The sequence below is a fragment of the Protopterus annectens genome, chromosome 5.part0 (assembly GCF_019279795.1).
Source record: "Protopterus annectens isolate FY-2018-M chromosome 5.part0, PAN1.0, whole genome shotgun sequence".
Classification (NCBI taxonomy): domain Eukaryota; kingdom Metazoa; phylum Chordata; order Ceratodontiformes; family Protopteridae; genus Protopterus; species Protopterus annectens.
In genome coordinates, this window is record NC_056735.1 from 1,236,451,411 (window position 1) to 1,236,471,218 (window position 19,808).

General features: G+C 40.2%; 1 protein-coding gene across 1 annotated transcript in view; it reads left to right on the forward strand.

The window, feature by feature from the left end:
• The window catches only part of LOC122802344 (nucleoporin p58/p45-like), a 991,373-nt gene that overhangs the window by 692,983 nt on the left and 278,582 nt on the right, over nucleotides 1-19,808 (forward strand). The gene's annotated exons all lie outside the window — the stretch shown is intronic.

The following is a 19,808-nucleotide window of genomic DNA, read 5'->3' on the forward strand; positions in this document are numbered from 1 at the left end:
TGTACCTGAAATTATCTAAACAGTTGATCACCAGCAAAATATCTAAAAGTGAAAATATCTAAACTGAAAACACTGGCAAAGTTGTTTTAAGAAAGGGCCTACTGTTGTGCAACTTCATAGTTGGTTTATGTAATTACCAGGGGTGTGTGAGGAGTGCTTGCCCCCCTGCAAAAAGATTGAGATGATTTGGTTCGATTTTGTCATATTTTTCAGTGGTTTTCTGTGTGGTTAGATGTGGTCACATTTCTATTTTTTTTTTTGTCAGGGGGACAAGCCTCACCCCACCCCCCTGCTAATTGTATATGCCATTTATATCTGTCAGATGTACAAATTTCCACAATGTCCAGATTTTTGCCTCATATTTTTGGTCTGATCCTCATAATTTTTTGTTTTTTTTTGACAAATCACTGGGATGATCTAGGGCTTAAAGTCACTAAATAATGACATACATTTCAGTTTCTGAATTCATAGCCTTCAGAAAATGCACACTAACATAAATCTTATGTTTCTAGCAACATTCTAAGTTTATAAGAGCAATATTTAAAATGTGTCCCTATTTTTGCATCTCGGTCTCTCCATTATGTCAGACTTTGTCCAGATTTATTCTGCTAAGAGGTTGAGAGGTATGGCTACATAACAGTGGGGAAAGGGCATAAGCACTTTCTTAGTATAACTTCAGTTATGTCAGTCTTTTGTGTTTAGATATTTTTCATTTTAGTTCTTTTTATTCATAGATATTTTGCTACTGATCATTTTACTGTCGATCAAATCATATTTCAGGTACACGTGCGCACATACACACACATTGGTTCACTAATATAGTTGCTAGTAGTACTGTGGTGTTAGTTTGCAGTTTGATTAGAGACTGTTTTCATCTCAGACGGTTGTCAGGTAAAAGCAAAAAATTGTTGCAGTTGACAAAACTGAGGCTTGCCGTCAGAGTAAACAATCTGCTCCCATTTTGTCATCAAAGAGACAGAGTTGATTTTTATTTTTTAGAAAATGTGCTGTAAAGCGATGGTGATTATTTGTGTTTTTATGTTTGCTTATTTATTGTGTAAAGTTGCTGATTTTTGTATAGTCATGACTTTTGCTGCTGATTCAGGTAACCATCAAATTTAAAGGCATTTCAAATGTGTTGGCGTTTTCTTTTCTTGTGGAGGAAGCCATTATTGTTAATCACTGATAATGCTCTTAAAGTTCCCACTAAGAAAAAGGCTATAGTAGAAATCACAAGTTATTTAATTTTAATTGGATAAAACCTGCAAGACAATAACCAAAGGTGTAAATATATATCTGAGAGGTGTATGCAGGAGCAGTTCAGGTCTATGGTTCTCTTGTTGATCACAGTTCAAGTCCCAGTTTTTCAACTATGAGGAAGTGAAGAATAGGACCCCCACTCTCGTTTTAGTGAATCACCAGAATGGTCGGTGTGTTGTACTTCTTTTGATGCAGTGGACAAGTGATACTTTCACACTGATTTGTGTGTAGATACATATTTAAAAATACCAAAACTTGCAAATGTTGACATGTTAAAATTAGCAGTAAGTTGTGCATGGTCAGAGCATAACCACTGAGTATGCAATGTCAGAAACAGTTTTTTTTTTGTTTTTTTTTTGGTAAAGGGAGGCAATCCCATGCACCCTCCCACCATTGCTATTTATATATACCATCTTTGAAATCATGCAGTCCCTGGGAAGGGGTATATTCCCCAACCCTGGGGAATGTTGATCTTGTACAACTGTCAACCAAAGTGGGTCGAGATAACAGATGCTGATAGGTTGATATTTAGGAGCTGTGCTTTAAGCACTCCTATGTATATATGCATCTATCTAGAGCTCTCTCTCTCTCTATGTATGTATGTATATATATATATATATATATATATATATATATATATATAATGGTATTTGCGTATTATCACAACCAGAGTTTATAGAAAATTTAAAACAACTTTCAGTGTGAAAGAGAAGACATTTGCTGACATTTGTACAACAAAAACGTTCAGATTTCCATATCTGGAAGCAAGTGGTATTATCACTAAAATCTGGTTGTGATAATACACAAGTACTGTATAGATATATATATAGATATATATATAAATATATATATATATAAAATTTATTTAAGAATGTGTGTGTGTATGTATGAATGAAAATGTGGAACGTCACTTATGCTGGCATGGTTGTGAATGCACGTTTCTCAGTTTCTGTAACGCCGATCTGAAAATGTTCGAATCTACATTAGGGAATGTTAGTGATTATTCACCAATATGAGGTTGACGTTATGATTAGAGATTGCACTACAGTGGGGATTGGGGAAATTTACCCTTTTTCTCAATGTAGTGCAATCTCGAAGTTAGAATATATAATAGGCAGGGGTGTGGGGGGGTGCAGGGATGCTTGACCCATGCTTGCAAAAACTTGTGCTTTATACTTAAAATTCCTATGGCAGCTTCACCACAACAGCCTGAGGGTCGGATGTCACGTCCTGACATTTTGAATAATTTTGAATGTGGACTGATTATTTCTGACATTCTGTACAATTGACATTACCAAATTCGACAAGTAGATTTGACCAGTTGAATAGATTTTGTTGTGACATTCAACATTTTGATAGTAAACCTGTTTATTAGGTAGAGATTAGTGCTTTAACTTATGATCATAGCACATTATTCCAGTGCCACAGTTAGGTAAAATGTAATAGGAAAGATATTTCTTCAGAGTGCCTTACAAGTTAGCTGAAAATTTCAGTATGCTTAGTCTATTTTTAAGACGAGAATCAGTGAATATTGAGTGACTCTATGATGCTAACAAAGGCACAGCTAGAGATGTAATTTCCTCACATTTATGATTTTCATAAAAGAAGTTTGTTCACTGGGCAGTATTTTTTCCCCTAGGCAGTATCTTTGACATAGCCATTCACAAACTGAGTCCAGTAGTTGACATAGTGGGTCAAGGCTGTGGACTGTAGTTCCTCTGGTACACAGTTTGATTCCCTCAGTCCTCATGTGCCTACTGTGCGACATCGAGCATGTCAATTAACCAGACAGTGCTTTGGGTAAATGAGAATTTGGGGTAGACTCTTCAATGTATTTGTGGGGACCCCCAGACTGCAAGCCTAGTAACTACTACTGAACCTGTGAACAAACTTGTGGCTTTGAGACTTAAACTCACTGACCAATTGTTTCCAAAACTCAGTACTAAGAACCAAAAAGTGGGATATGATGATAAAATATCAGCACCATTTTTTTTAAAGCGAATTGTTCCTACTACGCTGAGCTTATGTGCTTGTGAGTTTGCTATTACCTGTTATGTTTACCAGTATAATGCTGTCTTTCTATAATTCTATGGAAGTTTTCTAAGACTAGACAGTCTAGTTTGCCTTTGATCTTCCCCTACCCCACATCATGGATCTTTAATTGGCTGTGTCAGCAACTTGAATCACTCACATGTCTGACTAGCCTGTAATCCAGAAAGATACAGCTGTTCTAGACAAATAGCTGGTTTTAGTTAGCATTTTAAATGTTTTACACCAGCTAAGAACTGAAGTCTTCAAATAAAGTATTGCTTTTAGTTGTCAAAAGTGCCTATCTGATAAGGCTTTCAGTTTTGCTTTCTTTCACTTTTGGAATGTATTACTTTGACGTGTTCAAAATATGTCGGGTATATCACAGTTCAGAAAATCATAATTATTACCTGTTGAGATGTTTCAGACAATACACTTATTCTTGAAAAACTTATGTGTGTGCTAAACTGGCAGGCAGAAAAACTACAGCCATGACCTAGGCCTAAAGCATGATTTTTACAAAAAAAAAATCATTTGACATTTAGAATTTTGGCAGTTAGTGTCATTCAGTCATAAACATTTTCCTTACAATGTATGTTTAAGTAGCATCATTTAGTTTGAACATTGCTGAGCGATTTTCTTCACCTTTATCGAAGTCGTGCTGTGAGTCTTTGACTATGTAAGCCTCACTTTCCAGACCCTTTAACAATGGAAATAGGAGTGGGGTAGATCTGAAGATATGGGGTATGACAAACATTCTGTTTTTTGAGAGAGAATGTGAACGCTTTTTCCTAATGGAAGAATTGTTTTCTCTGTGATCTGTTTATAATGGAGGAGGTTAGTGGTGGCAGTGTTGCCTGCCATCGATCATGTGTTTTTGGCTGAAAATTTTATCTCTTTATAGTAACAGAAGTATTTGACCATAATATTAAATGTAGTTGTTTCAACAAAAGTAAGCTTTTTATGGGGTGGACTTTTTTCAAGGTTCCAGCCTGGGTATAAAGTAGTAGCTTGCTCTGCTGTTAAGGTATGAAAGCGAGATTTCACCTTTTTCTTACAGCAGTGTAGGGATTTCAGCAGTCGCGTACTTTAAGGTAATTTGTAATCTGTCCCTTAATTAGAGAACTGGGATTCATAGAAATTAGCTTTTTTGATGTAGGCTTGCTGACGCTTCTTAAAATTCTATTTTAATAGTCGGTTGGCAAGAAAGAGGCCTTTCCTTCTCTTCTGTGTGAATGCCCCTAGTTTAAGTTCTGTACCAAAACGAAGACCAGTCGAGGTTGCAGGATGTCTCTATGTGTGTAAGGAAACAAATCCAATCCACAAAACACTTTTTATTAGCAGAACAATCAATAAGTTCTGCTTGAATGGGCAGCACTGTGGTGCAATGGTTAGCATCGCAGCAAGAGGTTCTCCAGTTCGATTCTCGGTTGGGGGTGCTTTTTGCGCTGAGTCTACATGTCCTCCCTGCATTTGCATGGGTTTCCTCCCACATTCCAAAGACATGGATATTGAGCGTTTCTCCCTGGGCCTTCACCGAAAACAGGTTCTGTCCCAGTCAACAAATGTTAAAATAAATGATGAATTGGGGGATGAGTTCACCTTTTTCATAGGGGGCAGCACTCCCCCACTTCTGTTTTTCAGGGGCTTCCTTCTCCTCAGTATAACCCATGAGTTTTGTACATGCCAGAAAAAGGGTAATTCCCCATACAATTTGTATTATTTGCAGCAGTGACGTTCACATCCATGACTTATGGTAAAAAAAAATATAAAAAGCTAAATCCCTTTCTTTAGACTTTCTTTTTTTTAAGAATTTTGAGCAAGGTATGGTACTTGCCCATGTCCCAGACGGTCTTAAATTATTTATTTATTTTGCATTTGTTTATGGGGGTGGTCCAGCTGGACAAGTAGACTGTTTTCAGCAGAGGCCCGGGAGAAAGGTTCCACATTCAAGTTTATAAAAAAATACAATTATTTACAAACCACTAACAGACATACTTGTATTTTTTTACATAAAAATTACATACAAAACAGGCAGACGTAATTGAATGAATGTATTTACAGGGAGATGGCACATATGCGTATTGTTGAATAGGAAGTTATAGGATGGAAACAGTGGATATTATGCAATGGATACATTGGATAGTGGATATTAGTCGTAGTAGGAGAAAAGGGGGTGTTGTAAGTGGGTTAGAGATGAGATGAGAGAAAAGATATGTGAAGAATAGGGAAAAAAGGGTACTTTTTCCATTATCGGGGCAACAGCTGTAATCAGCGTTTGGAATGTTAGCCCACAGTCACAAAGATCACACTGCTGCCGCTGATGTTTATACAAAAAGTTATACTACCCTTGGAGACTGTCACCAAATGTATTATTTATTTAAATAGAAAAGTGTATGAATCCCAGCTCTTAAGCCCTTTAAAGAAAAGGATAAATGTGTTAATCTTTACGTTTTGTTCACGTTTTTTTTTTCAGCTTTGATACTGAAACACCGATTAGGAGAACTGTTAAGAGGCATACTATCTGTGACTGAATATTGAAGGAAATCAGCCGTAGGTATTCAGACTGAACCTTTCAGCAGTTCATATTCCTTTTTTTTTATTTTTTTTTTTTTATGTGCTAAACAGGAACAGAGAGCGATTTTTATTTGTAACAGAAGGCAGCTAGTCAACATGTCAGAGGCGCTTACTGGAAAATATTTGCATGCTAAAACCTTGTTATACATATGTAAACAGAAACGTATGTTGGGAGTACAAATAGGCAAATCTTCTATGGTTACAGTTTTCGTCATTAGATGAAACCAGTATTTTACTTTCATTGCTACACATGTCTTGGGAACAATTCTATGAAACAATACATCAGACAACAGGTTTCCTGTCTCAGCGAGGAAAGCAGCTGTTCACTTTCCTCAACAAGCAGAGACAAAGCCAAAGTAATGATTGTCCAATGCTCCCTGTTATGGACAATTTTCAGATATTGAATTCACTAAGAAAGTCGAGAAGAAGTTGCATCAATATGCATCTCCTACAGATTTTCAAACGCAACAGCATGGTAACATTCCAACCGCTCATGACATCTGTTGCCCCGATAACAGAAAAGTACCGAAAAAAGTTTAGGTGGGGGAAGAGGGGAGAAAGGAAAAAGTAAATGGGTGATAGGTTAATTTTGGAACTTTGAAAAAGTAGGTAAGTAAATATTTAGGTTTATTGAGGCAGTGAGAGAGGTATAGATCTGAGAATGTAAGGGTGGTGACCAAATCCGCCAGGGGACATGCATGTAGAGCGCCAGGTGTCAGTTAAGTAAATCGTTTGGAGGAGTTTGAAGTTTGAGGGCTATGTTCTGTTAAGGATGTGTTGAGGGATAGTGCTTCAAACCCTGGAGATATGGTTGGAGTAGAGACTCCCCAGAACTGTTATTTGGTTTAGTGATTTAGTAGGAATTTGTCATTAGATCTCAAGGCTCTCCTTGCTGTAGGGTTGTAGAAGATTTTGGAGTGCCGGACATTTATCAGATTGGAATATTAAAGGGGCTTCCAGCAAGTTGAAACAGAACTATTCCCACATGCCATCTTTATTTACTATTTAGAGGGTTGAAGAACATTTATTTTCATGTAGTATTGCATTAGCTCACTCAGGATTAACCCTAGTGCTTGTCTGGAATGACTAACTTGCGCAGGGCCTTGTTGAGTTGTTTGGCAAACTACAAAATATAGGAAGTGATCAACAGTATTAGATAAAATTCCAGCAGCCGTAATGCATAGGTCACTGCTGTGATACCATTTTTACAGTGAATTTTAACTAACAGCACTGTAGGAAATGTGGGGGAGAGGGGGCATTTGTCACAGGTGCCAATTTTAAAGGGGGTAACAAGATGACAGCTTGTAAACTATTAAAGTGTTTTCATTTAAAGAAAGCTGTGAGTGAATTCCTTACCTGATAATTAGTTACAACCTTTAAAATGACATTTTTATGGGCTGTCCTTGAGCATCTGCTCATTGATGGGGAGGAGGTACAAAATGGATGTGCTGCCGAGGGCGTCAGACTGCACTGTTACAGCTATTGTGCCAGTATTGTATTTATCCCTAGTGGGCAGTATAATCAGATGATAATGGCACAGAGTTGGGATTATTGCAGTATCTCTAACATAGAAATTATTCCAGTTTATGTATAATCCTTCATAATGAAGCATTTGTAATATTTGAGCAACTATTTAGTCTTCTAAAGAAACAGTCAATACACAGAAATGTGATTTTTGTATGTGCTTAGGTTTACTCAGTAGCCCTTCCTAGAAATGAAGAAGCTTGATAACTGATATTTTGTGCTTCTGGTAACCTACCGTAAAAATGCTGTCTGAAATTCTCATTTGGGTAATCCACCTTGGCTGAAATAAGGATAACTATCCGGAGTTGATTCGCATTCATTTAGTCATGGTTTAAACAAAAAGACAGTGATGCCCAGAATATTAGTTTGCAGATGCTGGTCCAGGATGGACATTTTTAAATTTTGATTATTCTGCAAAATTGTTGTACATTGTGCTGGTAACCCACTTAATTTTTTTTTTTTTTGGTTTTTCATCTTCATAAATTTTCAGACTACTTGTATATTGAACAGTTCCATAAAAGGACAGCGAAGTTTGCTTCAGGCGTACTTTTTAAAACTGGATTTCTGTTCAGCCGTACTTTTTAAAACTGGATTTCTGTCACACAAAGGAAGCTCAAACTGTTGATTCCCCAATTTAGTATGACAGATCGTGGCCGTTGTGATTAGTAGTTTGTCAAACCTGATGCATTCATCAACTTGAGATTTTGCTGAATGAGTCAGACAGCCTCGTGCAGTTGCTTGGCAAAGAGTACTCCTTGTCTGTGAAAGCTGATGTGAAGCAGCAAGCATTTCTGCTGATGATGTGTATAATGCAAGGAAAAATAGCATCAGTGGTGGAAAAATGTGGACTGTCCCTGGATGTCTAAGCACTCACTATTCTTTCTGCAATTTTTTAGTGTGTATTATAAGCAGCTCTTTAAAAGATTGAAATGCTTTTCATTTAGGAACAAAGTTATACTGACCTGGGAAAAGGAAAGTGATATAAAGATTGAGCTAGGCAATCAGAGTATAGCAGGTATAGGTTAAATTGCTGCTATGGAGTACAAACCATCAGCATGCATGTGACACTAGAAGTACTAGTGTGGTCGACAGTTACTGAGATCAAACCATGGATCTTATAGACAAAATTTCAGCCGAGAGAGATTATACAGGACAGACTACAGAATACAGCAGTGTTGTACAGGCCTTAACATCAAGATGGAGCTTAAAATGAGCAATTGCTTGGAAACAGAGGCATCATAATTGTGGATCAGGGGAGAAGCAAACAATGGTACTAAATATTGAACAGGCCAAATATCAGTTAAAGCAGTAGCATCAAAAAAATCTCTGTCAGCTGAATCTTCTTTCCATCCAGTTTTCAAATTAGGAAACTATCTTGGGATCAGTAACTATGCAGGCCACTACAAAGTTGGTAATTGTAGTAGCATCTGCTGTAAGTGTACCAAAAATGTAGCATAGTTGCATAGTGGAGGTGGGGGTAAGCTGATTTGATTAGACTATACACTGTGGCAGCACAGATGTATAGTGCTTAGCATTACTGTTTCGCCTCACTTGATTATCCATCTTGGTTCTTGGTTGAGATGCCTTCTGTGTTAGAGTATGCATATCCTTCTTGTATCTTCATTTGTTTCCAGCATGTTCTTCAGTTTCCTCCCATATCCAGTACATGCCATAGGTGAATTGATGATCCTCCGTATTGCCTTTAGGTTTATGTGCCTTGTGTGTGAGCTGTGTGCACATCCCCTAAATAGACATGTTCTGTCTGGGATTAGATTCCCTCAGCCTCCATTTATTTCCTGTAACTCAGAGCAAGTCATTTAACCAGGCAGTGCTCCCAAATCACCCCTGAAAAGGGGACATGTTTTTAGTGGGCTTATCTGGTTAAAAAAATAACCCAGCCACTGGGGATGCACAAGCCAGTGCATTTCTTTGTGCCGGTCCCAAGCACGGATAAATGGGGAGGGTTGCGTCAGGAAGGGCATCTGACGTAAAAATTCTGCCACATCACTTATGGCGCAAAAATTTCATATTTCCATACTGGATCGATCGAGGCCCGGGTTAACAATGACCGCCACCAGTACTGTTAGCCAACAGGGTGCTGGCGGAAGTTGGGCTACTGTTGGCCGAAGGAGAAGAGGAGGGCGAAGGCATGCCCGAAGGCAGGAAGAGAGGAGGAAGGTTAGGAGTGTAACATTGAGGGTAGGAACTTTGAATGTTGGCAGTATGACTGGTATAGGAAGAGAGCTAGCTGATATGATGGAGAGAAGGAAGGTTGATATATTGTGCGTGCAAGAGACCAGATGGAAGGGAAGTAAGGCCAGGTGTTTAGGAAACTGGTTCAAATTGTTCTATCATGGTGTGGATGGCAGGAGAAATGGGGTAGGGGTTATTACTAAAGGAACAATATGCCAAGAGTGTTTTAGACGTGAAGAGTGTGTCTGGCAGAGTGATGTTTATGAAGCTCGAAATTGATGGTGTAATGATGAATGTTGTTAGTGCATATGCTCCACAAGTTGGGTGTGCGATGGATGAGAAAGAGAAATTTTGGAGTGAGTTGGATGAAGTTGTGGTGAGTGTACCCAAGGGTGAGAGACTAGTGATTGGAGCGGACTTTAATGGGCATGTTGGTGAAGTGAACAGAGGGGTTGAGGAAGTGATGGGTAGGTATGGTGTTAAGGAGAGGAATGCAGAAGGTCAGATGATTGTAGATTTTGCAAAAAGGATGGACATGGCTGTGGTGAATACGTATTTTAAGAAGAGGGAGGAGCATAGGGTGACGTACAAGAGTGGAGGAAGATGCACACAGGTGGATTATATCCTATGTAGGAGGGCCAGTCTGAAGGAGATTGGAGACTGTAAAGTGGTGGCAGGGGAAAGTGTAGTTAAGCAACATAGAATGGTGGTCTGTAGGATGACGGTGATCAAGACGAGGAGGAGTGTGAAAGCAGTGCCAAGGATTAAATGGTGGAAGTTAAAAAAAAAAAGGGTGATTGTGAAGTGGAGTTTAGGGAAGAGTTAAGACGGGCACTGGGAGGCAGTGGAGAGTTACCAAATAGCTGGGTAACTATAGCAGAACTAGTAAGGGAGACTGCTAGAAAGGTGCTTGGTGTGACATCTGGACAGAGGAAGGAGGACAAGGAGACCTGGTGGTGGAATGAGGAAGTACAGGAGAGTATACAGAGGAAGAGGCTGGTGAAGAAGAAGTGGGATTGTCAAAGAGATGAAGAAAGTAGACATGAGTATAAGGAGATGAGGCGCATGGCAAAGAGAGAGGTGGCAAAAGCTAAGGATAAGGCGTATGGAGAGTTGTATGAGAGATTGGACAATAAGAGGGAGAAAAGGACCTGTAGCAATTGGCTAGACAGAGGGACAGAGCTGGGAAAGATGTGCAGCAAGTAAGGGTGATAAAGGATAGTGAGGGAAAGGTACTCACAAAAGAGGAGAGTGTGTTGAGTAGATGGAAAGAGTATTTTGAGTGGCTGATGAATGAAGAGAATGAAAGAGAGAGAAGGTTGGATGATGTGGGGATAGTGAATCAGGAAGTGAAACAGATTAGCAAGAGGAAGTGAGGACAGCTATGAAGAGAGGATGAAGAATGGAAAGGCTGTTGGCCCAGATGACATACCAATGGAAGCATGGAGGTGCTTAAGAGAAATGGCAGTGGAATTTTTAACTAGATTGTTTAATGAAATTTTGGAAAGTCAAAGGATGCCTGAGGAGTGGAGAAAAAGTGTTTTGGTACCTATCTTTAAGAATAAGGGTGATGTGCAGAGCTGCATTAAGTACAGAGGGATAACATTGATCAGTCACAGCTTGAAGTTATGGGAAAGAGTAGTAGAAGCTAGGTTAAGAAGGGAGGTGATGATTAGTGATCAGCAGTATGGTTTCATGCCAGGAAAGAGCACTACAGATCAATGTTTGCTTTGAGAGTGTTATTGGAGAAATACAGAGGTCAGAAGGAGTTGCGTTGCGTCTTTGTAGACTTGGAGAAAGCATATAACAGGATGCCTAGAGAAGAGTTGTGGTATTGTATGAGGAAGTCGGGAGTGGCAGAGAAGTATTTGAGTGGTACAGGATATGTACGAGGGTAGTGTGACAGTGGTGAGGACTGCAATGGGAGTGACAGATCCGTTTAAGGTGGAGGTGGGATTACATCAAGGATCAGCTCTGAGTCCTTTCTTTGCAGTGGTGACGGACGGGTTGACAGATGAGATCAGACAGGAGGCCCCGTGGACTATGATGTTTGCAGATGACATTGTGATTTATAGTGAGAGTAGGAATCAGGTTGAGGAGACTCTGGAGAGGTGGAGATATGCTCTAGAGAGCAGAGGAATGAAGGTCAGCAGGGCTAAGACAGAATATGTGTGTGTAAATGAGAGGGAGGGTAGAGGAATGGTGAGGATGCAGGGAGTAGAGTTGGTAAAGGTGGACGAGTTTAAGTACTTGGGATCAACAGTTCAGAGTAATGGTGAATGTGGAAGAGAGGTGAAGAAGAGAGTACAGGCAGGGTGGAATGGGTGGAGAAGAGTGTCATGAGTGATTTGTGACAGACGGGTATCAGTAAGAGTGAAAGGGAAGGTCTACAAGAGGGTAGTGAGACCAGCTATGTTCTATGGGTTGGAGACAGCGGCATTGACAAAAAGGCAGAAGTCAGAGCTGGATGTGGCAGAGTTCAAGATGTTAAGATTTGCACTCGTGTGACTAGAATGGATAGGATTAGGAATCGGTATATTAGAGGGTCAGCTCATGTTGGACAGTTTGGAGACAAAGCAAGAGAGATGAGATTGCGTTGGTTTGGACATGTGCTGAGGAGGGGATGATGGGTATATTGGGAAAAAGATGCTAAGGATGGAGCTGCCAGGTAAGAGGAAAAGAGGAAGGCCTAAGATGAGGTTTATGGATGTGGTGAGAGAGGACATGCAGGCGGTTGGTGTGACAGAGCAAGATGCATAGGATAGGAAGAAATGGAAAGAGATGATCCACTGTGGCGACCCCTAATGGGAAAAGCCAAAACATGATGATGATCTGGTTAAAAAAATGTTTTCTGCTTTGCATGTATTTATGTATTGGGGTGAGTTCTGCTCCTCGCCAGACCCTGACTTGGATAAAAAAAGTAGTAATCAGAGTGAAGAATGAATGAATAAGCAACTACTGAGGACAGTCATCCATATGCAGTGGCGGATCTAGGAACATGAAAGGGGGGGTGCAGTTTGGGAAGTAGACCAACAGAAAATGTTTGTGGGGGGGTGTGATGACACAGATGACCATAGACAAAATAGTGCCTGGTTCCCTCTGTCTTGACCTTTCCACGAGATTACTTTTTCTTACCTATTCTTATAGTTTTATTTAATTCTTGCCTATTCTCAAATTTTTATTTTGTTCTTTAGCTTTTTCCTGCATCCTTTCAACATGCTCTAAGTGGCAAACAGTTCACTATAATAACTAGAATAAATAAGTGGATTAAGACAGTACAGTTGTGCAGGTAAATTTACTATAACAGTACATGTTCAAGTGATCCCTGCTGCAATAGCTTAAGCTATTTGTTTTATATCCTGCAAAGCTTCAGGGCACCTACCACTCACCCAGACCATTAGCTTGAGCTGAGCTGGCTAAAAAAAACAGGTTTGGGTGCCAAGACCTTGCAAGCTTTCATGTCAACTGACAGAGGGAGGCTGAGCCCTGAGAAGACATTGCTAGGGAATAAAAATAAAATGCCAATACTCTGGAATAAAAAATACACCAAAGAAAAGGGGGGGGGTGGAGGGAGTGGCTACTGCAGCAGTGATCATTCAAACATCTACTGCATGGTAAATTTATACAACTGCACTATGTTCTTCATATTGACCATTGCTGTGATAGCCTAAGCTGTATGGGTAGATTTCCATAGCTTAGAACAACTCAGAGGTAAGTAAAAGAAGAGTCCAGGAAGCCCTGGAGAATGACCTAGACCTGGAGAAAGTATCTGGCTTTGTTGTGCTTTGTAAAAGTATGTACAGAGGTCCAAGTTGCTTATTCTAGAATACTTCTATAATCCATTCCTTCCCAAAAAGCCGTAAATGAAACAGGCATGATAGAATATGGCTTGACCCTGTCTGAAATAGTTGTGTTGTGGTGGGAATAGCAAAAGATAATAGCCCAAGGTAGCCATTTGTAAAAGGCTTTCATTTTTCCTTACCTTAACAAGAAATGAGCAACTGAGTGGAAGTTCTGAAAATTTTTGTAATGTTAAGAAAGTACCTGAACTGTCTCTGGACATTCAAGGTATGAAGTATCCTTTGTCCCTCATCTTGGTGCTCAGGGAATAACACATGGATATGGATAGTTTGGCTTTAAATAAATTTGAATGGCACTTTAAACATTAAGAAAAGGATTACTTCTCAAGGAAACCCTGTCCTATGGAAAATGAAATAAAGTTGACCTACCATAAAAACTTATAACTCAGATATTCTTATTACAGATGTCACATCAGAGCAAGGCATAAAACTGTCTTCCAAATTAATTACCTGGAGTCAGCGAGATGAGCTGGTTCAAATGGAGCAGTGTGTTAGCTTCTCTAACGTAAAGTTGTTGTCCCAAGGAGGAGCCACTGGTTTCCTTTGAGATCTGTTGTGTAAAACCCCCTTTAAAAATATGTTGCATGGGAATGCCCTGAAAAAGGGGGATGCATGGGCAGACATGCTGAAATGGCACACAAATTAACCTTGACAGAGGAGTAAAATATTGTAAAACAAGTGAAACGCTACTGTGAATGGGTTCAGGTTATGTTATTGACACCCACTAGAAAACAATTTCCATTTGCTAATACACAGTAAACTCTCCGTTAACCGGCACCTATGGGGATTGATAGATGCTGGATAACTGTAGTTTCTGGTTGCTTGAGAGTTGCTATTAAAAATAGGCCTGACATACTGTACCCTAAACTATTTGTGTTTGGTTTGACTTATAAGAATTTATTCCAGTCTTCCTTTTTAAAACTCAAAACATAAGATATGCTTCTGCATGGGGGAAAACAAATTGCAACACATTAAAATTGTAATGTATTTTCTCGATTGTTTTTTTTTTTTGTTTTTTTGTTTTTTTTGCTGGTTGCTTAAGAGTGCTGGTTGCCTGAGTTCCAGTTAAGAGTTTTCTGTATGATGTTCTAGAAGAGGGCTTTCTTGCCTCCATTAGTACTTCCTGCACATCTTCAGTAAACAAGTGCCTAAAAGATACTAAGATCCAGGCAGTTAAGGTTGTTTGGGGTTGGAATGTATAAAATGTCCATGTTTTTATTAAATTATCTCTTATGACACCGGCAATCATACATTTATATAAATGAAAACAAACCATACTGACACATTTTCAGTTGCAAACATTATACATTGCTTAAAATCTGTCCAGTCACTATCAGTCAATTGCAAAGTTCATTCAGTTCCTGCCTTCCTGTAAACCTCATTCTTCCTCCAAAACATTATTCTGCGTTGATTTCATCAATTCTGACATACTAGACCAGCTTGTTTCATCCCCCACAAGGGGAGATAACATTCTGGACTTGGTTCTCACCAACATGACTGACTGCTGCACCACTCCCATAGTATCATTAGACTATCTCATTTGAAGTTTCTACCCCCCCCATCTGTAATCGGGCTAAACTTCTCAAAAGCTGACTACTACCTCCTAAGGGGAGGGTATCAGCAGCTTCACAACACCGCCCCCCTCCGAGGATGCAGACAACTATGCTGAACAGTATTCCAATGTAGTACAAAGCACCTGTACAACTGCATGGACTCAGCCATACCCAACAGAACTAAAACCTGCTTCTCAAGGAAAAACAGACCTGTTTGGTGGACATCCTCTATCAACAGGCTTTACACCAAAAGGAATAAACTGTTGTCCAAGGGTAAAAAGGAATAATTCCAAATTGGAAAACTTCCCTCATTAGCCTCAATAAGCAAATTAGATTTCTAGTGAAAACCTCCAAAGCTTATGGATCGAAGCTAGCATCGAAACAAAGGGAAAAACCACAAAGCCTTCAGTTACATCAGAAACCTCCATGGTAAAGCTCGGGTTTGTTCCGAGTTAGTACTTAACAGTAGCACTTAAACTGATCCTGATGACTTAGCCAACCTGCTAGCAGATGGGTTAAGTGCAAACGTCACCCTCCTGTCCCGCACCCCCAAAGGCCCTTTTGGCTTACCCGATACTTGTCCCGCACCTCGCATCTCCATAGATCGTGTTGAAGGCCCTGTCCAAGGCAAAGAACACAGCTTCCATGGGACCTGACAGTATCCCAGGCTATATTCTGCACCGTTTCCAGCAAGAAGTGGCTTCGCCATTAAGCACCCTATTCAACCACAACCTAATTACAGGCTTCATTCCAGCAGAATGGAGAACTACCATTGTCATCCCCTAACACAAAGGTGGTGCCACTACTGACCCTGGAAACTATCGCCTCATTAGCTTGACAAGTCTGATGTGTAAAGCTATGGAGCATATTATTATGGCTCTCATAAACAAGGACATAAACAGTCTCCAAGCACTTAACCCCACCCAGTTCGATTTGTCAAGGGCAGATCTTGCCTGATAAACCTGGTTGACTTAGTGATGATCACCAAGGTGCCTGGATGAGGGTAAGTCAGTACATACAGCATACTTTGACTTGGCCAAGGTCTTTGACACAATCCCCCACTTGGGCAGCATTGAGAAGCTAACACAACTTGGCGTAAATCCCTATTTCATCAGGTGGGTGGCCAGCTGGCTCACTGACAGGAACCTCAAGGTCAAATAGGTGCTTCCACCTCCAATAGCAGACTTGTCACCTGTGGAGTTCCCCAGGGATCTGTCCTGGGACCCCTACTGTTTGGCATCTACTTCTCAGATGTTCAGGCAAAGACAAAAGGCCTGTGGCTGACCAAGTGCGTGGACGACTGTAAGCTGGGTGCTGTCATTGTCCTCCCAAATGATAACCTATTGCAAGGGGGTCTCACAGCAACTAATGACTAGTGCCAAAAGTCATGGCCTCAAGCTAAACGCAAAAAAATGCATCATCATACCATTCAGCAAAAACACAGCTGCCTGCTGATTACCACATTGATGCCAACCCCTTAAGCACACAACCTGTGGTGACAGACCTGGGTACTCAGGTTGATAATCATCTCACATTCGACCATTATGTAGCAGCAGTGGTCAGAAGACCCTTTTACTTGGTTCATCTCATAAATAAATGGATTTCATCCAAAAAACAAAGGATGTTACCTCTCTATACTCCTCCCTCATTAGACCAATAATTGAGTATAATGCCCAGTTTGGTAAGTACCTCTCCAAAGATCTGCACCAAACTGGCAAGGCCCCATAAATACCTCACAAAGAGAATCCATGGCCTCCAACACCTGTCCTATGTGGACAGGTTTAAATCACTATCACTCTTCTCAGTGTCGTACAGATTGCTCAGAGGTGATCTGTCTCTTGCCTACAAGACAGCCTCTGACCCTGCCCTGTTAGAGATGCTCCAAATCTTTAACTGTAACTCCTCGCACATCCCTCTAGAAAGGCTTGAATCTAATGTGCGACATCAACAAAACCTGCTGGAGAGTTGTCTCCCAAAGGCTGCCTTTCTCTGGTATAGACTTCCCATGCATGTCAGGCAGAGTACCTCGCTGACATTCTTGAAGCACAATCTTGATGAGTGGATGGGAAACCACAAATTTGTCCAGGGGTTTCCCCTGTGTCCCTCACTGACAGAGGCAACAGGTGCTGACTTGTATTTCTTTTTAGGGATAAACTCTTGGCTAGGCTTGCAAGGGCCCCAGGGTCATTAGTCTAGTAACCTCCTGTGATCCTGTTGTTCCCAACATTCTATTTTTTTTCTATGTAATTTATTCCTACCATTTTCGAAAGCTCCCACTTCCAGTTGTTTTATCTCTGTTACTTTATTTACTAATTCTAATAATTGGTTTTGACATTGATTTCCATTTTCTAGTAACTTTTTGTTGGAAGCCACCAGAATTAAACTCAACAAGGCCTTACTGTGTCTAAACAGTTTTGATTCTGTATCGCAGATCAAAAAAAATATTTTCTTAGGTATACCAATTTGTACACCCAGTTTTTCTGATAGAGTAGTCTGCAGGAAAATTTTAAAATCTGCCAACTCATTACAATCCAAAAAATGTTTCCAGTTACCTCTTTTGTCTTTGTTCTTGTGTGACTTGATCTAGTCTGTCAGGAAACTTGTGGTAATTTCCCCTGGCCAATTCCAAAAGAAGGGATCAACACTGTTGCCTGGGCCAGAAGGAAGTCATAACAATCATCTTGGGGGATTCCTTCTGAATCTTTGAATATTAGAAAGGGTAGAAAAGCATATAGAAATATTCCTGTCCAAGGAAAGGAAAAAGTATCTGTCTTCTTGCATGAAGTCTTGGAGCTGAAATTTTCCAGCTGATTATTCATTGAGAAGGCAAAAAAGTCTACTTGAGTAACTCCCCACAGATGGCTCAGATCTTGGAAGAGGCCCAATCTAGTTTCCATTCATGAAGATCTGCTTTTGTCCTGCCCAGCTTGTCTGCCACACAATTTTGCTCGGACAAAATGTAGGATGTAGTGTAAGATTTTACTGTAAAGCTATACACCATGATAACGTGTCTAGTCTGCAAAGGAGGTAAGACCTGTTACTCCCTCATTTTTATCACATCACTGTGGTATTATCTGTAACAAGTTGAAGAGGTCCTGGGGACCAAAGATAATTTAGAGAGTTGGTGCCTTGATAAGGGAAACTTCTCCTTTATATTTATGTGTTTGTGTCTCTTTGTTGTCCTTTACATTTGTGTTTGTGTCTAAGCTTGTTGTCCCAGATACCTTTCACTTTCATCCCCCCTAGCAAAGTGTAAGGTAACCGTGTTGACTGACTGTAGCAGGAGAGGAGAGGGAAAGACCTGGGTTCAGGGAACTTGATGTCTCCACCAAGTGATTTATCTTCTCACACATCCCAGAACTGGAATCTGTAAAGATAAACGGGTCTTGGTGCTGGGACCAAAGAGAGTACAGATACCATTGTATATTTTTCATATGGAGCCTTGCCAGAGGTGATATGAGAATCATAGATGCCCTGAGACTCAGAATCCTTATGCAGATCCCCCTAATGGGCAAGGGAGGGAATAAACAGTTGCAGAAGACATTGATAGCCCCCAGTCTATAGTGGCTATATGTGTAACACCAGAAGGATTGGGGAAAAACTCTGGAGTAGATCTAAATGTAGATATATTTTTTCCTGTGGAAAAAAAGTGCTTTATACTGAGGTTCTCTTGGAATCCCAGCTTGCATATGAGAGATCTCACCAGAGAGAATACCAACACTTTGAAAAAGAGTCTGCATAGATATGCAAGACATCTAAATATAGAAAAATGTGGATACCATGTAGTCTGCAGTGTGCTATATCTGCCGCTAGGCACTTTGTGTACACTCTTGGGGCAGTGCATAGCCCAAAGGGTAAGTCAAAGAATGGATAATGTGATCTAGATACCTAAATCCTTAAACATCTGAAGCCTTGATGGATAGGAATGTGATGACAAGCATCTTTTAAATCTAAGGATGTTCTGTAGTCCTATCACCTTCATTCTTGCATATGGGATCGGAGCTGATCCTCTGCTCCGACTCGGCCTATTTACAAGCTGGAAGTCTTCTAGTTGGCTCGTGGCTAGATAGATATCCCATGGTGCACCAGTACAATCCCCAGATCTCATTTGCCGCGTGGATGAGTTCGGTTGTGCTCCTTGGCTCTGGCTAAGTTTTCTCAAAATTGTTGGATTATTCTCCTTTATTGGTGTTGTATAACACTGTATAGTCATAGTTAGTGTAGTGTGCAAGTTAGAATAGTTAGCTTTTATTAGTGCACCATTTGTGTGCAATTTCCATTAGTACAATTGGCCTTTTGTCTTTACAGTACTTGGTATCCTGTGTGCAGTTTTCTTGTTTAATAATTAGACATTGGTTATTGTAGGCACCTTTTGCGCTCAGGTGCGTGTGTTAATAGTTATCGGGCTTTGTTTTTTGCGGATACCGCTTGCTAGTTTTATTAGTGTTGCTTACACATCGAGGTTCTGTTCACCTTGTTTAGTAAATTCTAAAATTTACACTTTATTGTCTTGAGTGTGTGACAAGTCTTTCTTATTGTTCTGTACCACACCTAGGTATGTTTTAGTTAGAAGACCTAGTTTTCCGTTACTTTTTCCTGCCCGGGTTAGGCCCATTTACATTAGAGGATCTAGTCCTCCCTTTTTTTCTATGTGTGCTTGTGTGTGAGCTCATCTTCTGTGAGAATGTCTAAGGAAAGCAAGAACCATAAGCCATCTGGCTTTAAAAAATGCATAAAATGCACACAGAAGATATCTATAATGGATGGCCACAGTAACTGCATTTACTGTTTTGGGGCCATCCACTTACAGGAA